The 21,220-nt window shown below is 36.3% G+C and overlaps 2 non-coding genes across 2 annotated transcripts; one reads left to right on the forward strand and one right to left on the reverse strand.

Moving 5' to 3' along the window:
* Positions 1 to 4,503: 4,503 nt before the first annotated feature.
* On the reverse strand, positions 4,504 to 4,575 carry Trnaa-agc (transfer RNA alanine (anticodon AGC)). The gene has a single exon. It is a non-coding gene; the product is annotated as a tRNA-Ala (tRNA).
* Positions 4,576 to 18,287: 13,712 nt separating this feature from the next.
* Positions 18,288 to 18,369, forward strand: Trnas-gcu (transfer RNA serine (anticodon GCU)). The gene has a single exon. It is a non-coding gene; the product is annotated as a tRNA-Ser (tRNA).
* The last annotated feature ends 2,851 nt before the right edge of the window (positions 18,370 to 21,220 follow it).

A 21,220-nucleotide genomic window follows, 5' to 3' on the forward strand; every position in this document is an offset into this window, starting at 1 on the left:
AACGAGAAGTGACCACACGTGTAATTCTTCACTGAAATACAATTTGGAGGATACTGTGTCCTGATTTCTTGTCCCTTGGGCTCCTTTCTTAAGGGTTAGACTTTCAGTTTTGTCTTAGGGTCTATTTACCATAAGATACCTTGTGCTACATTTCACCAATGTGCTACGTTTTTTTCACAGTAGTATATACAAGCTACTGTAAGCCTATATATATATACCCACATATATAATATATTATATAAAATAAATACATGTATTTTCACCTGCCTGTAAAATGAGGTCTAGGGTCAATTGAATCTGAGGTCACTTGGGTGATCTTCTGAGCAGTACCTGATTTATTGAGACTATCGTGAACAAAGAGCTACATAAATCACATTACATTTTTTAAAAGATATAATAGGTAAGGATAAAATAAGTGGTAGGCTTATAATTTGCATGTATCATCAGTTTGTCCAAGAGAATTTTCTATTTTTAGCATCTCCACTGTATATCTTCACCAAGGGGAATGTGCAATGAGATGAATTTGGCAATATTTAAGTTTTGGTTTGCAAACATTTTCTCCCATTCTGTAGGTTGCCTTTTTATTCTGTTGATTATTTCCTTTGCTGTCATATTACTCAGATTTCTGACTTTTGCTTGTTTCAGTAGTGTAACTTTTCATTGTTACTTAACTTTCTACTTCAATGACTACTAATGAGTTTGAGTATCACTTCACATCTTTGTCAGCCCCCTGCATCTCCTTTTGTAAATTCCTGTTTATATCCTTCCCCACAACTCATTATTTGACTTCTTATCTTTGTTTTGGGTTTGAATAGCTGGGTAAAGCTCAGGAGCATATAACCATCCTGCAGAGAAATGTGCCAGGACTTAAGCAATTATATAAACATATTATCCAACTGTACTGGATACAGTGCCCACCCAGATTCACCATGAAGGAAAGACTTATTGCCTCAATAACCTGCAGGGCCTTCAGGTTGCCTTAGCTACAGAGGGCTGCCTGCCCAAAGACATACCCTTTACAAGGCAGTCCATATCAAATAACTGAAGGAGCAGTAAGACGGTCCCAAAGAGACTGAGGAGGAGTTTTAGCTTCAGAATTTCCCATGGTGTTTGCTGAGGCTGCCAGGATTGCATCCCAGCTTGACATCTTCCTGTTCTCAGCCTTGTGTCCACTCCTGCTTTCCATAATTGTGGATCCTAAAGATACTCCTTAATAAACAACCTGCACATTCAAGTCCACCTCCAGGTCTGCTTCCCAGAGAATCTAATCTGTGACATCAAGTCACTATCCTCCTATGAATATGGGAAATTGTAAGAAAATTCTTACACATATCTGCACAGGGACATGTGGGAAGAATTTCATTGCGTCTTTTATCATATTTAAAGGGATTTGGAGGCAATCTAGCACCTATCTTTGAAGGAATGGAAAAGTACAATGTGATTGAGGTGTAGAGAAAAAATATTTTCCTTCTCTAACAATCAATACAACATAGAAGACTACACCTCTGTCACCTACATGTGTGTGGGTTTTCCCCCTACTGATGAGAACATCGATCACTTCTCCACCTGGGGACCTATATTTTAATTCAATTCTGACATTATTTACCTGGAGTTAACTATGTTTATATGTTCCTTTTTTATCCCACTTCCCCTTTCTTGTCTCAGGCTCCTCCCACAATATGCAATAATTTGAATGTGTTTAATATGTCATATTATTTATGTTTTCTTGTAACATATTACTTTGTGAATATATTTTTATTTTTTTCTACATTCAACCATTCATATGAATCAGTATATTTCTTTCCCTTTAAAATAAACATGGTGTTTTGCCATGTGTATATCTTACTCATTGTTTCTAATGGTATGTCATGGATCTACCACTATAATATTGTGATATAATAAAATATAATAATGAAGTAAGATATATATCCTCAGTTCCTGCAGGAGAGCTGATGAAACCTCTGTAGATGGGCCCGTAGGAGAATTTTTTTCAGGTTGGAGATTGGTTGCCAAGGGAACCAGCCATCTGATTAGAATCTTGGAACTTTCAGGTTCACTCCCTAGCTTCCAGGGAGTCCAACAAAGATCTGAATATTGAATAGGTCATAAATATCTTATGATTTAATCAACGAAGCCTGCAAAATAAAGGTTTAAAAATTCCTAAAGGGCAGAGTTCAGAGGACCTCTAGATTACTACACATGTGGAAATGCGGAGGGTGGATAACAAGAGAGGATGTGGAAATTCTGTGCCCCTCCCCATTCCTTGTTCTATGCATCTCTTACCTCTAGCTGTTCATCTCTGTCCTTTGAACATCCTTTATGTAATAAATAGATAAATGTAAGGAAAGTGTTTCCCTGTGTCCTGTGACCCACTCTAGCAAATTAATTGAACCTGAGAAGTGGGTCATGGGAACACCCAATCTGTAGCTGGTTGGACAGAAGTACAGGTCACAACTTGAGACTGGCAACTGACATCTGAAGTGGGAAACAGTCTTGTGGGACTGGACCTTCTCCCATGGCTACTCTAACCTACTTTTTAATTATATTAATTTCATCCATAAATTAATGTTAACTTATAATCATAAACATTTTTAACACCATCACAATAATATCACAACACATGAACAAAACTTCCTTAATCTGATGGTCTTGTTCAATTGTTTCATTTATCATTTTATTTGAATCAAGATTCAACCATGTCATGTTTATCTGTCATTGTCCTTACATGTCACTTAACCTGTATCAGTTTCACCCTTTTCTTTTTTCCCATGCCATTTGTTTTTTGAGGTTCAGCTTGTCCAGGAGAATTTTCCATATTCTGGATTTGGCTGATTGCCTCCTGAAGGTGTTATTAAATATATTCCTGTATTTCCAACATATTCCATAAATAGATGGTTCCATCTGTTTGATTATGTTAACACAAATATTTCATTGTTAATTCTGGGTTTGTTCAATTTTACTTAATCAAGGGACACATGGTGTGTGGCTACCTCTTTTTTAACCATGTGAAATTTCACCTAAAGGTGATGTCAGGCTTTTTCATGTTTAAATGCTTTAGCTAAAACCTCCATTACAATGGTAAGCAGTCATAAAGATAACAGATATCATTATCTTGTTATGAAAAATTTTTAATCTATTTGGCCACAAAATACCTTAAGGAGACTCAAATAGGTGGAACACACCATAAAAACATGAACAGCTAGGCATGGTGGCACGTACCTATAATCTCAGCCTAGTTACCCAGGAGGCTGAAGTGGGAGGATTTCAGGTTCCAGATCATCCTGGGCAATTAAGTGGGACCCAGTTTCAAAATAAAAATTTTAAAAAGTACTGGGGATATACAGCTCAGTGGTAAGTGCTTTCTTTCACCAGGTTCTGGGCTGGAATCCCAGTACCATAAAACAGGAACAACCTCTGAGCAATATATATTACAAAGAATTTATTTTTTTGAAAAAAATTCTTACAAAAACCCTGGTGTGCTGGCAGTACACCTGTAATCCCAACTCAGCTGCTACTGGGGAGGCTAGGACAGGAGGATCACAAGTTCAAGGCTAGTTTTAGCAATTTAGCAAGATCCTCAGCAACTTAAGGGATATCTTGTATCAAAATAAAAAGTATAAAGGAAAAAATTTAAAAAGGGGGCTGGGGATGTAGCTCAATGGTAAAGCACCCCTAGGTTCAATTCCCAGTACTAAAATCTCAAAATATTTCAGATTAGCTTTGGCCTAGACAAATCAGCTTTGGTTTTTGGATTGGTTAACACATAAATGTCGTCGGATACTTATTTGTTTTGGGGAGAAGTGGTGTTTAGTTATTTCTAAACTGAGCCCCAAATAAATGTCATTTATTTCGACTGAATGAGAAGTTAAAAATAAAAAAAGATATTCAGACGTTTTGGTCTGTCACACTCGCACTGTTATTTCAGCAAAGTGGCTGTAGTTCTGGAATCATTCAACTACCCAGTCTTATCTGTATCATTCAGTTTAGGCTTGGGACGCACCCCTTATTCGGTTGGGATTACTGCATGGTCTTTCTTATGTCTTCTACTCCACAGTAATAACAGAACCATTGCTTATACATACATCCATTTGAGAAAATGTAACCTATGAAGTGGTCAGAAGCTCAGAAGAAATAAATAATAAGGTTTTGTTTTGTTTTTTTGTTAGTTTTTTCTAACAAAAAACTAACAGGGTGTTATTTGCTCCAAGAACTCTTAAGATTAATAATTTAAAAAGTGAATGACACTAAGGATGTGTTATTTTAACTTTTCCCCTTTCTGCTCTCCAGCAATATTGTTAGTATGGAAATCAAAGAAACCAGGCCAATTAAACAATTAATTTGCAAAACTATGTTACATTGGGTCCAGGACATCATTGGGTACCACAACGAAAGATAGGAAGTTATGAAAGAAAACAAGGTTAATACGAGAAATGAACTTGGTATACTGATCAACAGAAATAAAGGTAAGGTCCTCTGAGATGCAATTCAGCCTCTCAAAGTTCATGGAGGCGCTGGGAATTGAACCCAGGACCTCGTGCACGCTAAGCACACGCTCTACCACTGAGCTACGCCCCCAGCAGACAAAATTGTAGGATATCTTTAATAATTTATAATCTCTGCCTCTAAAAGATTTGATAAATTGAGGAGGAAATGTGAAAATAAGCTCTCCCATTTATGAATAGCTGAGCTGATTCCTATACAGCTGCTTCTGAAGAAAGCAACAAAATGAGATTCCAAAGGAATGAGACTGAAAGGGGACAAAGTTGTTATTTCTTCCTGTCCAGCCTTAAGGCCTCTAGAGAGGTAACTGTGCAGGAAGGGAACCCACTGAGACCGCTCAGGTGCGGAAGGGAACTGGGCTGAGTGCAAAGGAGTCCCCGCGCCCAGCACTGGTCATCTCGGAACAAAGACTCTCAAATCATCTCTGGATCCAGAAGCTACAGTGTATACTTAACATTTCGTGGTGATAGCAGGGGATGTCCCTACAAGCTGAAGATGTCCCGGATCAATCACTGGATAAACTGGAAACCTGAAGCCCAGTGAGAGACATCACATTTCGCCCCAAGCTGCCTTTACTTGCTGCAAAAACCTGGCGGTCGGTTGCTAAACGAACGTGTGTGGGCGGGTTGGGAAAGGGGTGTTAAAAGTGATTATCTGGGCTGGGATTGTAGCTCAGTGGAAGAGCGCTTCCCCAGCACGTGTGAGGCACTGGGCTCCATTCTCAGCACCGCATAATAAATAAAGGTCCGTTGACAACTAAAGAAAAATATTTTTTTAAAATGTGACTATCAGATGATCAGATTAAAGCAGGGCTGACTTCTATTTCTGGGCAACCAGTCCTTAGAGAACCCACGAACTGTGAAGAATTACTAGTTCCTTAGATTTTTGGGGGGGAATGCTTTCCATATTTTAAAAAGCAAGCTTGGTCCGCCTAAATTCACAGCCGTTGACTTTGGTGCACTTCGAGGGAAATCTCTTATTCTCTCTCTTTGAAACAATTTCAAACTTACTAAAAAGTTAAAAAATAAACCGTACAAATATATTAATATATTAAATTTAGCTATTGTTAGAATTTTACCCCATTTGCTTTATCATTTATTTGCTCTCTCTCCCCGCACAATACTATTATAAACTTTTGTAAATGTAACTTTGATACCATAACTGTATTTAATCTATACTCAGCATTCCACGTTTACCAACCTGATTTTCTCCTCAAGTGCTGGATGTAGTCTAGGATCTGGTATTGCATTTAATTGTCAAGTCTTTTTGGTTTTCCTTAATCTAGAACATACCTTTGTCTTTTATGACATTGAGATGTCTTTTGAAAATATTGTCTTTATTTCATGTTTTTAATGTAATATAATTTTAAGTTTGATATTTTCTTAAAATTAGGCTCAGGTTATGCCTTCCCCACTGAAATACTCTGTGTAAATAATGTGTGCTTTTTGCAGTATAATAGCTGAAAACAGGGGAAATCCATCTGTTCCTCATAGGTGGGGTTAATTTTGATCACTGCTATATGAGGAGACAATTTAAGATTGCAAATATCCTGCTCCTCATCATAATTTCAACCTAGATTTAACATCACTGTCCAAACCAATCTTTCTTTATGATGGTTAATCTTCCAACCTCAGCTCTCTTAGTAGGTTGGCATGTTGTTCAAAGCATGAATTTCAGTATCTTTTTTGTATATTTCTTCATTATCAATTTATCATTTGTATGGATTCCTATTTTTAATAGTTTATGATTGATTTCTATACTTAATTATTTTGGTGCTCAAGTAGTCTTATATTTGACCAATGTCCCTTCAAAGCAGTGCTTACGTATTTGAAATGCCCCCATTATTTCTTGTGTACTTCTTTATTTTTCTTTACTTTCTCCTAGACTGTGTCTACTGTCATGTCCAGTAAGTAAACAACTAACATGCAGTCTCCTACAAGCACACATAGATGAGGGTAATCAAGGTGAGAATTGGGGCTGGGAATTATTTTTCCCCAACTGATTTCTGCCCTGGCCTGGTACATCCCTTTCAAACTAAGAGTGAGGGCAAGCGAGTTTTTTTTTTTTTTCCTCCACAAACATAAATACAGCCAGCCCTTCATATCCATGGTTCTGTATCCATGGAATCAACAGTGTATTAAAAATATTTTGGAGGAAAATCGTGTCTATATGTGGGAGAAAAAATATGCTGCTTTTTAATAATGGACTTGAGCATCCATGGATTTTGCTCTTCATGGTGCTCCTGGAGATAATACCCCTCAGATATCAAGGAACAAACTTCCAAAGAAGTTTGTATTCAACGAATACTAGAAAATTGTGATCTGAACTTATTTTAGTGCTTTTACATTTAGTGGATATTTATTTATGATGGTTAATCTTCGAACCCTTTTCTCCCTTTCTTTTCTTTCTCTTTTGTCTCCTTCCGGAAAAGACAAAATAATGAAGAATGATCCTCTTAAAATACTCTCAAAACCAAATGCTAGGGCTGGGGTTGTAGCTCAGTGGTAAAGTGCATGTGTGAGGCACTGGGTTTGATCTTCGGCACCACATAAAAATAAATAAATAAAATAAAGGTATTGTGTCCATCTAGAACCTAAAAGAAGAAAAAAAAAATGCTACCCCCTCATCTTGCAGCTCCCACCATCAGGACCACTATTGATAGGTCCCGATTTCATTCCACACTCTGCATAGAATAATGTTCTATAGAATATGCTTATTCCCCTTTGCAATTTATACTCATTTTAAATTCTGCACTCAGTAAGTTTAAAAAAGGTTTTAAGGAGACACAAAAGAGAACTCAGGAGCAAAAGGGATCTCTTTTCCTTGCCTAGAACTGTGCTGAGCAATTTTACTTTATGGTTGAGAACTCCAGTAAAACAAAATGGTAGACATTTCTTTGCAGCAAACACCATATGGGTTTTGCAAGAGAACATTGGCCTGGGGCAAAAAGGGAAGCAGTGTTTTATACTTGTTTATACATACTGAAGTTTGCCACATTTGGGGTTGAAATGGCCTTGGAGACTTAGCTCTCTAGATTGGACAAAATATTTAATTTCTCAAAATCTCAGTTTCTTCACATTGAACTGTAAATAATAGTACCTATTTTCAGGATTGTAGTGAAATTTAAAGAAGAAATGTACAAAAGTTGCTTTGCTTGGGGCCTGGCACAAAGTGTCTTTATTATTCAATGGCTACTATTATTTTTGTTGTTTGTATTAAATTGGGGCTTCCTAACTTGGAGGAATCCATAAATATCCTTTTGAATGGCACATCTTTCCCAGCTCAGAAACTCTTAAATGTCTGGCTACAGGGATCTCTGACAGTGGAGGGAGAACCACAGGGAAATAAATGGTCCTTTTCTAAAATGAGTCCTCTTGTAGAAAAAAATGTTCTCTGAACACTTTTCCTTTACAAGTGCTAACCAGATAACAAACTCACCACTCCTAATGATTATGATATGAGAAATTCTTTGTGAAAAAAACAAATAAAAGCTTCTTTTAACCTATAAAAGGAGGTAAAAATTACTTTCTACTGATAGGAAAAAGTAGGAAGGAAGAAGATATGAGAATGGAAAAACAATACTCGGAAAGGATTGAAAATCAAAACTAGTGGTGATGCTTAACCTAGATATTCTGGGTTTTTTTCAACATATATGAATAATATTTAAAATTAGAAGAGATAAGTAAGAGGGCTCCTATACTTTAGATCTTGATTGTACTCCAAAGGCTCACGTGTCAAATATTTGATCTTCAGTTTGTGATGATACAGGGAGATAGTGGAACCTTTGAAAAATGAGTTGTGGTAGGAGGTCCTTAGGGAATTGGGACATGGCCTGAAGGGGACTGTGGAACCCCAGACTTTTCCTGTTCTTCTCTTTACTTCCCAGCCATTAGGTGAGCAGTTTTGCTGCCTTGTTTCGGGTCTGGCCACAGACCCGAAACAAGGTCAATTTATTATGAACTGAAACCTCCAAAACATTGATCATCTCAGGTATTGTGTTCTAGTGACAGATAGTTGACTGACAATAGGGCTTAGAACCAGATTTAAGACTTTTAAAACATACATTGTGCCTTTTCACCATAAGCATCAATATAGAGTTTCCCCTAAGAATCTTAGGGAGAATTTCAATAAGAGATAAACCTAGGACTTACATTACTGGGTACAAAAAATATTCATACCTTGGTAAGTGAAATAATAGCCCCCAAAGAGATCCAGGTGCTAATCCCTGGGACATGTGGTAGAAGAGTGATGATGTAAGTCAATGATTTTGAGATAGGAAAATGATATTAACCAGATGTGCCCTAAATATAATCACATGTGTCTTCATAGGAGGGAAGTAGAGAAGAAGATAATGTGTGAACTGAAGCAAGATGCTTCACTGCTGATTTTGATGATGGAGAAAACAACCACAAACTAGGAATGCAATCAATGCAGCTCTAAGACCTGGAAAAACCAAAGAAGCTGATTCTTCCCTATGCTTCTGGAGGGAGTGTGTCCCCAGCAATACCTAGATTTTTGTTTCATGAGATTGTTTTTGGATTTCTGATCTTTAAAACTGTAAGAGAATAAATACAAATAGTTTTAAGCCTCCAAGCCTGTATTAATTTGTTTTAGCAGCCATATGAAACTAGTATGCATACTTCATTGCACTAAATTCGGCAACACTGCATTCCAGTACAGTTGCAATCATTTCTGTTTTGCCAGCAGTGCACATAAGTTAAATTTCCCAACATCTTTAATTTTCTTTTTTCTTACTTCTAGTGAGTTCAACATATCTTCATATTGTAAGTTATTTAGATATCCCTTCTCTGAGTTTTCCTTTTTTTTGTGTTTCCTTATTTTTCTGATGATATTTTTAGATTATTGTTTGTTTGCTACTTCTTTTGCGAGGGGTCTTTTTATGTAGCCTATATTAATTTCTTGTAAATTTTAGTTGTAGCAAAAATCTTCTCTAAGCTTACCATTGTCCTAATTTCAACTCCAACATTTTTGGTTGAGTGAAAACTGTTATGATTTGAATGTGTCCCTCCCAAAATTCATGTGTTGGAAACTTAATCCTCTAATTCATATGTTAATGAATTTGAAGGTGGGGCCTTTGAGAGGTAATTAGTACTAAAGGAAAGCATGAGAGTGGAACTGCCATGATACATTAGTGATTATTATTAGTGATTATCAGAAATCTGAGCTAGCAGCCTGTTCTCTCTCTCCTTGTGATGTCCTCCACCACATTTGAGTATAGATAGAAGCCCTCATTAGATGCCAAACAGATGCCACCAATAATCCCTTTGATTTCCCAGTCTCCAGATCCATGAGTCAAATAAATTTATTTTCTTTATAAATTACCTGTCTAAGGTACTTTATTAGCAACAGAAATGAACTAAGACAAAACCCATCACTTTTCATGACAAGAGTATGCATTTTCAGGAGCTGGAGTTGTATCTCAGTGGTAGAGCACTTGCCTAGCACCTGTGAGGCACTGGGTTTGATACTCAGCACCACATAAAAAATAAATAAAGACATTGTGTCCACATACAACTAAAAAATTGTTTTAAAGTATGCATTTTCAGTCATTTGTTCTTTTAGTTCTTATTTTTTAAAATTTTTTACCAGTTATGACTGACTAGAAGCTTTAGTGGAACTTCCTACTCCCCAGCAATTAGTTTCTAGATAGTACACTTGGTGTAACATATCTGGTCTCATAAAGGGTAAGAGAATTCATTAGATGTCACTCAAAACAAAATAATATATGGGTTCTATAGTGATTTGGGAATACATGGAGCTAAGGTCAGGGTGGTCAAGAGCCAAAGTTATAGATGTGGCAACCCTGCTGAATTCCTGGGAACTGGAGCAGATGGGAGCAAAAAATGGAGGAACTCAACTTTGACCAGCAGAGGAGCAGGTTTAGCCTGAATCCAGATGCTAACAGAAATACCACTTTGAGCACAAATATTTAATATCATAACAGCAGATGAGGCACAGGACCTGAGCCTGATGCTCTTGTAATAGCCCAAAACCTGTAGTGAAATAGAAATGGTTCATGGTCAACTTTGTCCTAGAGCTTTCAGCAGGGGCTAAAATAAATCCTTTCTGAAAAAACCCTTCCCCAACTTAAGCCTGCAAGATTCCCTCATACTAAAACCACCAAAAAAAAGTCCACAATAAAGAAAAATACAGATATAAGAAAATAAACTACTACATTTGAGAATCAACAGACACACAAAAAGTCATGTTTAGATGCAAAGACCTGCAGATATTTAAGATACAAAATATAGAAGCACTATGAAGAAAATATATCAGTAAATTAGGGATATGATTACAAGCACAGTATGCAAGAAGAGTGAGTAAAATTATGTGAAAATTTAGTCTCAAGAAATAAACCTCAAAAGTAAAGATAAAATAGTTAATTTAAAAAATTAACTGTGAAATAGCATATTAGCACCAGGTGAAAAAAATTACTAAACTGAAAGAATAAAACTAAAACATCAATCTAGAATACAGCAAAAATTATTTAAAAACATGGAACATGTGAAATGAGTTGAAATAGATGAATAGGACTATAAATTATTTGTATATTCTCCCATCAGGTTCTGTTTCCCTAATCCAGGAGTGTGAACTACCCTTGCAACCTATTTTGACCAATGGGACATAGAGGAAGTGATATTGTACTATTTATTTCCAAGCACAGATCTCAAGAAACCTTGTGGTTTTAACTCTTGCCCTCTTGGTACACCATCATTATGTAAAAAAGTCAGCAATTCTGTACAACTGAAAAATATTTTTTAGAAAAGGAAAGAAATAGAGGATCAGGTGAGAAATTCTGAAGTATGTGTAATTAGAGCCCAGGAATAAAAGAAGAGGAAAAAAATGTAGGTGAGGTAATATTTTAAGATATAACAGCTAGAATTTTATTAGAAATTGAGAAAAAATTTCATCCATAGATTCAGAAAGTACTGAATTTCATTAGCAAGTCAAGAAACAACTACAAACCTGTAAGGCATACCTGTAATCCCAATGGTTTGGTAATCCCAATGGCTTAGGCTGCTGAGGCAGGGAGATCTTGAGTTCAAAGCCAGCCTCAGCAACCAAGCAAGGCCCCAAGCAACTTAGCTAGACCCTGTCCCTAAACAGAATATTAAAAAGGGCTGGGGATGTGATTCAGTGGTCAAGTGCCGCTGGGTTCAATACTAGATACCAAACAAACAAAAAACTATAATTGCATACTTCACACGGAAACTGTTAGATCAAGTATAAGCAGACTAAAATTAGCCACAGATATGTCTTCAGCAAAAAAGAGCAATTAGAATGTTAGCCAGCATATTAATTAACATTAATGTCATGATAAAATCCAGAAAATAATAAAATATATTTTTGATACATTGAAAGAAAACAATTGTCAGTCTAAAAAGTGTCTATTTATCAAATTGACCTTCAAAATGAGTTTTTATTTCTTTCTTTTATATTTTGGTCCCAGGGATTGAACCCACTGAGCCACATTCCCAGCACTTTTTATTTTTTATTTTGAGACAAGATCTCACTAAGTTGCTGAGGGCGTCACTAATTTGCTGAGACTGGCTTTGAACTGGTGATCCTCCTTCCTCAGCCCCCTGAGTCTCAGGGCAAAATGAGTTTTTAAAAAAAGCAATAGACAAAAACAGGGAGTGGACAACCATGTTGTAAGTTTTCTGTTACTGTAATAGATATGTGAGATAATCAACTCAGAAGAAAGGTTATTTTGGTTCACAGTTTTGGAGGTTCTCATTATGATCATTTGGTTTCATGGTTTTTGGGTCTGCAACAAAGAAGCACACCATGGCAGGGAGCATGTAGTAGAGCAAAGCTGCTCACTTCTTGACTGAAAGTGAAAAAGAGAGAGGAAGAGACCGGGGTCCTTCAAGTGCCGCTGGGTTCAAACCCCTTCAAGGGTAGGTCCTTAATAATCTAAGACTTCCCACTAGGCCTCATCTCTTAAAGGTTCCACCACCTCTCAATTGCTTCATCAAATGGGGACCAAGCCTTTAACACATGGGCCTTTGGTGGTCATTTCTACAAACCACAGCAATAACCAAGACTAGAACCAAAGACATTTCTCTTAGTTTTTTTTTTTTTTTTTAATTATTAAAGCATTCACATTTATATAAAGTTAGAATTGTATAATGAATCTTCATGCACACATTAACCAGGTTTAACAATGATTAACATTTGCAATTCTTACTTCATTCATTTCCCTTTTTTTTCTGAAGTGCCTTAATCTACTTTCAAGCATCATGAGATTCTTTAAATACTTCAGTATATAAAAAATAGAAAAGAACATTAACAAGCATAAACCCAATAAGTTTAAAAAACCATGACACAAAGAAAAGTGGGGGGGGGGGCGGGACATAAAATGTATGTCTAACAAAAATAAATCTCCAGTTAAAAGACAGTTAAATTACATACACCAAACTTGCCTTATGCTATTTGGAGAAGCTATTACTAAAACTAAGGTCACAGAAAGGATGAAAACAAAAGGATAATAAAGATTACATCAGGTAAATATTAACCAAAATATAGTTGAGTTTGCTATGTTAACATCAGATGAGGGGCTGAGGTTGTGGCTCAGTGGTAGAGTGCTTGCCTTGCATGTGTGAGGCACTGGGTTCTATTCTCAGCACCACATATGAATAAATGAATAAAATAAAGGTCTATCAACATCTAAAATATATTTTAAAAATATCAGATGAAATAGAGTACAAGATAAAAATGCTACAAAATAAATGTTTTCACCAGGAAGACAAAATTAAGCATACATGCATGTGATCAAAATAGCCTCAACATGTGCAAAACAAAATTTCATAGCACTATTTGAAAAAATAATGAATCCACCATAATTGTGGGAAATTGAAACACTTCTATTAATCAATACTATTTTAAATTAGTAAAAAAGTATGCAAAGTTTAAAAAGATTTGAAGCACACCATAATCTAATCTTACATGATGTATAAATTTTTGTTTACAATATTATTTAATAGATTTTATTTTTTGAGAGTACTTTTGGGTTCACAGTAATATTGAACAGAAAGTAAAGAGAGTTCCCATGTATACCCTGCCTGCCCACATGCATAACATCCAACATCATAATGCCCCATCAAATTATACATTGGAAGAATTGATGAACTTACATTGACATATCATTGTTATTCCAAGTCTACAGTTTATATTATGGTTGGTTCTGAGTGTTGTGCATTCTATGGATTTTGACAAATGTATAATGACATGCACTCACCATTATGGAAATGTAAAGAATAATTTATCCATCCCCCAAATTCTCTTTGCTCCGTCCATTCAACCCTTCCCATCGCCAACTCTAGCAACCATTGATATTTTCAGTCTCTGTAGTTTTGCTTTTTCTAGAATGTCATCTGTTTGGAATCACACAGTAACAATTTCACACTGGTTTGTTTCTCTACAGGTAGGTCATTTATTTTTAGCACTGAATAATATTCCTTCGTCTGGTTGTATGACAGTTGATTTATCCATTCAGCTATCAAAGTACACTTGTTTGCTTCTAATTTTTTTGCTGTTATGAATAAAATTTCTATAAATATACATGTGCAGATTTTTGTGTGAACATATTTTCAACTCAATTGGGTAAATTTTTGTGTGGTGAAAAGGTTTAGTTTTAGTTTTTAAAAATTTGCCAAACTATCTTGAAAAATATCTGTACCATTTTCCTTTCAGAGCAGGAAAGAAAAAAAAAAGAGAGAGAGAGAGATTTCATTTTGTCAGCATCTGGTGTTGTGACTATATTAGATTTTGGTGCATAATGGTATCATATTATTGTTTTAATTTTCAATTCCTGAGTGTTATATGATGCTTAGCATCTTTTTCAGAGTTTAGTTGCCATCTGTACATCTTCTTTGGTGAAGTGTCCAAATCTTTTGCCTAGATTGTTCTTAGGTTGTTCATTTCTTATTGTTGGAATTTTAAGAGTTTTTTATATATTTTGGATCACATTCTTTTATTAGAAAAGTATTTTGAAAATATTTTCTTCTTGAGTGTGATTTTTCTTTTCATTCCCTTAACATATTCCCTGCTAGTTTCCCTTGCTTTGAAATCTGTATTGTCTAAAATGAATTTAGCTACTCAAGATTTCTTTGGATTGGCATTAGCACGGTTAATTTTTCTCCACTTCTTTGCTGTTAATCTATTTGTCTGTATATTTAATGTGATTTTCTTATAGACAACATATAACCAAGTCTTTGAAATCACTCTGATAATCTTGTGTTCATTACTTGGCATACTTAGACCATCCTCACTGAAAGTGGTTATTAGTAGAGTCAAATAAAAATCACACATACTTGTAACTGCTTTCTATTTGCTGCACTCGGTTCTTTGTTGTTTATATCTTCATCTCTTTTTCTGCTTTCTCTGATTTTCACTGAGCATTTTATTCGATTGCATTTATTGTTCTGTTTTAATATATGAACTATGCTTCTTTTTTTTTCTTCTTCTTCTCTTTTTGCAGGGGAGACTGGGGATTGAACTCAGGGACACTCTGACCACTGAGCCACATCCCCAGGCCTATTTTGTATTTTATTTAGAGATAGGGTCTCACTGAGTTGTTTAGCACCTCACTTTTGCTAAGGCAGGCTTTGAACTGGTGATCCTCCTCCAGAGCTGCTGGGATTACAGGCCTGTGCTACAGCACCCCGCTGAGCTATACATTTTTTAAAAAAAATTTTTAGTGACTCTTTTAACGTTTAGTAGATGCATTTAAAACTAATTGAATTTAACTTTCAAGTAGTAGTCACTTCACAGATAGTATAAGAACCTTATAATAAAAGTATTCCCAATTTCTTGTTCCTATCCCTATAACTTTGCTGTCATTCACTTCTCCTATCCATAAGCAATAATCACCAAGTACACTGTTGTTGGTGCTGTTATTATTTTAAAGAAAATATTATTTGTGAAATCAATTGAGATTAAGAAAAATACAAGATTTTTTTTTTTACTTTTACTTATTCCTTTTATATTTTTATTTTTTTGGTCCTGGGGATTGAACCCAGGGTCTCACAAACTGAGTTACATCCCCAGGCCTTTTATTTTCTGAGGCCCCTAGGGTCTCACTTAGTTGCTGGTCCCAGACTTGCAGTCTTCTGGCCTCTGTCTCCCAAGTAGCAAAACAACAGGCATGCATCACTGGGCCTAAGTTATTTATTCCTTTTCTAAATCTTTTCATTTATTCTCGCTGAAGAATTTGTGTTTAACATTTTTTTGCAAGGCAGGTCTGCTAGTGAAAAATTCCCTCAATGTTTGTCTGAGAATGTATGTATTTGTCAGTTCTGAAGGATAATTTTACTAGACATATTTTTTCTTTCATTAATTTAAATATTTCACTCCTCTCTTATTCTTTGCATGGTTTCTGAAGAGAAGTAAGTCCAATGTGATCCTTATCCTCATTACTCTGCATGTAAGATATTTTTATTCTCTGGTTTCTTTCAAGATTTTTCTTGGTCTTTTACCTTCTGCAGTTTGAACATGCTGTGTTGGTGTCAAGTTTTTGGTATTGCTCTTACTTGGTATTCTCTGATTCCTGTGTTTCTTTCTTTTTTCTCCTTATGGTGTTCCATTACGTGTATGTTGTAATTACTCCAGTTTTTAGTTACAGTCACATGTGCTTAGGGATGGAGATACATTCCAAGAAATGTGTAATTAAGTAATTTCATTGTTGTGTGAACATTATAGAGCATGCTAAAGCATTATAGAGCATGTAGATGATATAGCTTACTATACACATAAGCTATGTGATATACCTCTTTCTCCTAGGTTACTGGTATGGTTTGGAAGTGGTTTGTCTTCCAAGGGTTCATGTGTTGGAGGCTTGGTACTCAGTGTGGTAGTGTTGAGTTGGTGCAACATTTAAGAGGTGGAATGTAGTGAAAACATGGGGGAAATTCTTTGATGGACACAGTGAAAATTTGGTAGAGATAAAACTCAGGAACATATGGAGTTTTTAATTCTCAAGTTACTCTTTGCTGAGTCTCCTGTAATTAGATAACTACAGCTTAACTTTTCCCACCCAGGTATTCATTGTCTACTTCTGTGGACGGTCAATATATTCATTGGTCTCTCCCCAACCCCACTGGGTTGTCTTTCCTTAAGGATGATGGAGATAATGCAAAACACTTGAATAGTGATTGAGAAGTGCCAGCTTAATTCAATCAATAACCTAATGAACATTTACTTACTAGTACAAACAGAGAAACAACATGTATCCCATTTGTTTACAATAATAAAAAAAAATAGTCTTGCTGAATACATTGATTTTTGGTGGTTCTTTTATTAAATACCTAGATTTTTATTCATTATTTATGAATTCATTCAGAAATAGTTGTTGTATACCTATTAAGTGCTGATGTAATACAATGAGTAAAGAAATATGGCCCTTGCCCTCTACTTGGAGAAAAAGTTGTCTAAATAAAATCTTGTTTAGCAAGTTTAACAGAGGAGATTTCCCTCACAATGTTTGTATTGAGAAGTAGTTTAGAAGTCATTGGTATAAAATTAAGATTCTTTTGAATCCTGAAAGAGGAACAAAAGAAATGAAGCATTAACTGATTTGAACAGCAGATTGGTAGTGCTAATTCAGGCGTTGAGAAAAATCATAACTGACCTCATTCAAAGGAAAAAATAGATTGTCAAACGACTCTTTAAGTGAACAAATCCTTAGTCCTCTAGCCCAGGGATTGAAGGTGCGTTTCCCATGCTGGGTAAGTGTATGCTGACAAGGAGGATATGACATTCTGTAGAGGAATATGAGAGGGAGAGAAAATAGGCCCACTTGTTAAAGCTGAGAACAACTAGGAAGCAACCTCAAGTTGGCAAGAAAGAATCTCTCCAGTATTCTTCGCTAAATACAGAAAAGCAGACAGTGAATTCTCAAAGTACATTGTCAAATTTAGCTCCTACTAGAAAGACAAAAAATGCGGAGCGGGAGTGCATGGGGATGGAATTGGTGAAGTGACCTGCCCTAGGTCACACGGTGAATGGGACAGAATTCAGGCATCCTGGCTCCTGCGCTGGATTTCTCCACCCGCTCTTCTCAGTGTTGGTGGTAGCCCACGCTAAATTATTTTACACCTTAGGATTCTACTTTAGAATTAAAACGGCCCCATCAGGGCGCTGCGTTTTTCTATCCTTTTCCAGTCTCGATTTCACCTATTGCTCTATGCGCGTGTGGCAGACGGATCAATTCAAGCCCCAGTGAAGAAACAAGAGAGACAAGGAGGCGTCTCCTAGCTCTCCAGCATATTTCAGAAGCAACTTAAAAAATCACAGAGCCGAGTTTTCCTTGTCGTCGTTATTCCCAGCCGCCACCCAGAAAACAGGAAGCCTGACAGGTGTTCTCCCTAGAAGGAAGGGAATCTTGTTCCCCTGCAGAGTGCCGGAACCCAGGGAGTCGAGTCTCTGGCACACCACTCTGGGGGGCTGGCTGGAGTGGGGTCGGCAAACCAGGACTGAAATCCGGGTGTTCCTTTATTCCTGTTTCCAGCAGGGATCTACATTTGAATACCTAGCTGGGCATACTGGTTTTGCCTGTTCATTTGATGCGTGCCAAGTAAGTGAATCGTTCTAAGTGTCATTCATCGGTTTTATATTTGCTGTGAAGCATGCCTAAAAATACTCGATTCTGGGTGTGGTTGTGAGTCTTGCTTGAGTCAGAACTAAACCAGAGAAAGGATGACTAAAAGTATTACTTCAGAATGAGCTGTGGGGAGGAATAAAATGATTCCGAAAGGAATATGTGTGACGAGGTGGCCGAGTGGTTAAGGCGATGGACTGCTAATCCATTGTGCTCTGCACGCATGGGTTCGAATCCCATCCTCGTCGGTGTGTGTGAGGGTTTTCTTTAATCTTTCAGATAATTTAAATGCAGCATTTATATTTGGTAGATTCATCCCGTATTCACCACCAAACCAAGTAGATCTTCGCTGACCTTTGCTGTAGTTCAGGTTCCCAGTATTGGGTCTCTGAACATCTCAGAGTTCTTCCTCAGGGACACTGATCATTTCTTGTGAATGAAACTAGCTGAATCATTTGAATGGTATTTACTTTGGTAGTAACCTCCTTGAGGACAGGAGATATATTCTTCACGGAATCTCCAGAATTTTTAAACAACTAACCGAATAATTAATGGAGAAGGCTATAGGAAAAACATTGCCTAACAAATTTAAATAAACTATAAAATAATGCACAGAAATAAGTACAAATTATACTATGCCTGTAGGTTATTTTTAGCCTAATTTTAACCTTACTGTAATTTTCACCATTTTTGCTAAATTTAAAGTGTTCTCTCCTAATAAACTATTAACTTAACCTAATAAACTTAACTATTATTGTCAAAGGATCTCTATGAAGACTAGAGTGTTTCTCTGCTTAGAGATATGGTAAGACTGAAAAATTCACTTCATACAATATGCCCAGTTAGATCCAAAGATTCCCTCTGTGATTCCCTCTTGGGATTTCCACTCATTGGGCCTTTGAGGGAAATATATATTTCTTTACTTAATTTTTAAATTTTGCACTGCATTCACATAGTATTAAATAGAACTATACAACAAAATTTTGCACTAACCTTTATTCCTCAACTACATAATTACACTTCCTACAGATAGCCACTATTAATTCCCTCCAGTCTGCTCTGTTTATTTATTTTCCTATAAATGACATAATTTCATTATTCTTTATGGCTAAATAAAACTCTACTGTATATAGATAGCACATTTTCTTTATCTGTTCCTCTACTGATGGATACCTAAACTTATTCCCAGATTTTTTTTTTATCATTTCATTTCATTTTCTATTATTGACTACAGTTACCTTGCTGTATAGCATATCTCAGAACTTATTTCTCTGTCTATTCATCTCAGATTCATCTCTGCTGTTGCAAATGACAGCAGAATATTTTTTATAGCTGAATAGTATTCCATTGTGCATATATACCAAATTATTTTCTCTATCTATTCATGTCTTGATGGACACTCAGTTAATTCTATATCTTGGGTGTTATAAATAATGCTGCAATAAGCATGGGGGTACAAATATCCCTATAACATATTGATTTCAATACCTTTGGTTATCTACTCAGAAGTGTGAGTGCTTGTTCACATGACAGTTCTATTTCCAGTTCTTTGAGGAACCACCTTAACGTTTTCCATAATGGCTGTACTATTTTACATTTCTACTAGTAATACACAGTAGTTTTTCTCCACATCCTTGCCAGCACTTGTACTTTTTCTCTTTTTGATGAAAGTCATTCTAACAAGTGTCAGTTTATATCTTATTGGGTTTTAATTTGCATTCCCTGATGATTAGTGATGTTGAGCATTCTTTCATGTATGTTTTGGAATTTATGACCTCTTTTGAGAAATGTTTCTTTAGGTCCTGACCATCTTTTAATCAGGTTATTTGTTTTCTTGCTATTGAGTTGTATAAACTTCTTATATATTTTGGTTATTAACTCCTTACTAAATGTATGGTGTTTGTCCATTTTTCATTACTATAACTAATATCTGAGACTTGGTAATTTATAAAGAAAAGACGTTTATTTAGTTCACTGTTTTGGAGGCTGCAAGTCCAAAGACCATGGCACAGGTTCTAATGAGTTCCCCTCTGGCTGTGTCACCTCATGGTAGATGGCATCATGGTGGAAATGTGTGCAAGAGAAAGAACTCATATGGTCAGACAGGAAACCAAAGGGGCACACCTAGGACTAACTGGGGGCCCACTAGAACTGCATTAATCCCTTCTGAAGGCATGTCACCAATAACCTAAGAACATCCCTCTAGGCCCTACCTCTTAAAGTTCCCATCACCTCCTAGGCTGCCACACTGGGGATCACACTTCACACACACAAACCTGTTGAGGGCTGTCTTGGACAAGATGGTGCCTGGCAGTGAGCCAAAGGGCACTGGCTACCAAAATAAGGAAGTACCCAAAAAGGCTGCTTGCTTACTAGTTCCTTGGAGACTTATGACGTGTTAACGCCAAGCTCAAGGATTGGCTATCTAATATCATGCCACACATGGACAGCTCATGATTTATATAGTGTTATGCTGGCATTCCTCTGCATGCTCTCCTGTGTGAGAGAAAGCTTTGCTATAATTGGCTGATAAGCTAGGAGCCTGGGGGAGGAGAGAGGGAGAGAGAGGAAGAAGGAAGATAGGGGGAGAACAAAGGAGATAGAGAAACAGGGAGGACACAATAAATCTCGTCAACTAAAGATTGGTGGTGTCTCCTTTCTCCGCACCGGTTCCGCTGGACGGAACACAAACCCTTGGGAACAAACAACATAGCAAATAATTTGCAAATATTTTTCCTCATTTTGTGGATTGTCTCTTTACTTTGTGCAGGAGTTTTCAAATTTAATCACATTTATCTAATTCTGGTTTTGTTGCCTGTGCTTTGAAGTCATATCCAAAAAATCATTGCCCAAACCAGTTTTCTGCTGGTAGTTTTACAGTTTCAGGTCTAACATTTAAACTTTTTAACATTTAAACATTTAACATTTAGCATTTAAACATTTTGAGTCAATTTTGTAAATGATGTGAGAAAAGAATTCAATTTTATTCTTCTGAAAGTAGATAAACCAGTTTTCCCATTACCATTTATTGAAGAGACTGACCCATCCCTACTGTGTTTTCTTGGTACCTTTACTGAAAAATCAATTGACCATAAATGT

Source organism: Sciurus carolinensis, chromosome 7, assembly GCF_902686445.1.
Source record: "Sciurus carolinensis chromosome 7, mSciCar1.2, whole genome shotgun sequence".
Classification (NCBI taxonomy): Eukaryota; Metazoa; Chordata; class Mammalia; order Rodentia; family Sciuridae; genus Sciurus; species Sciurus carolinensis.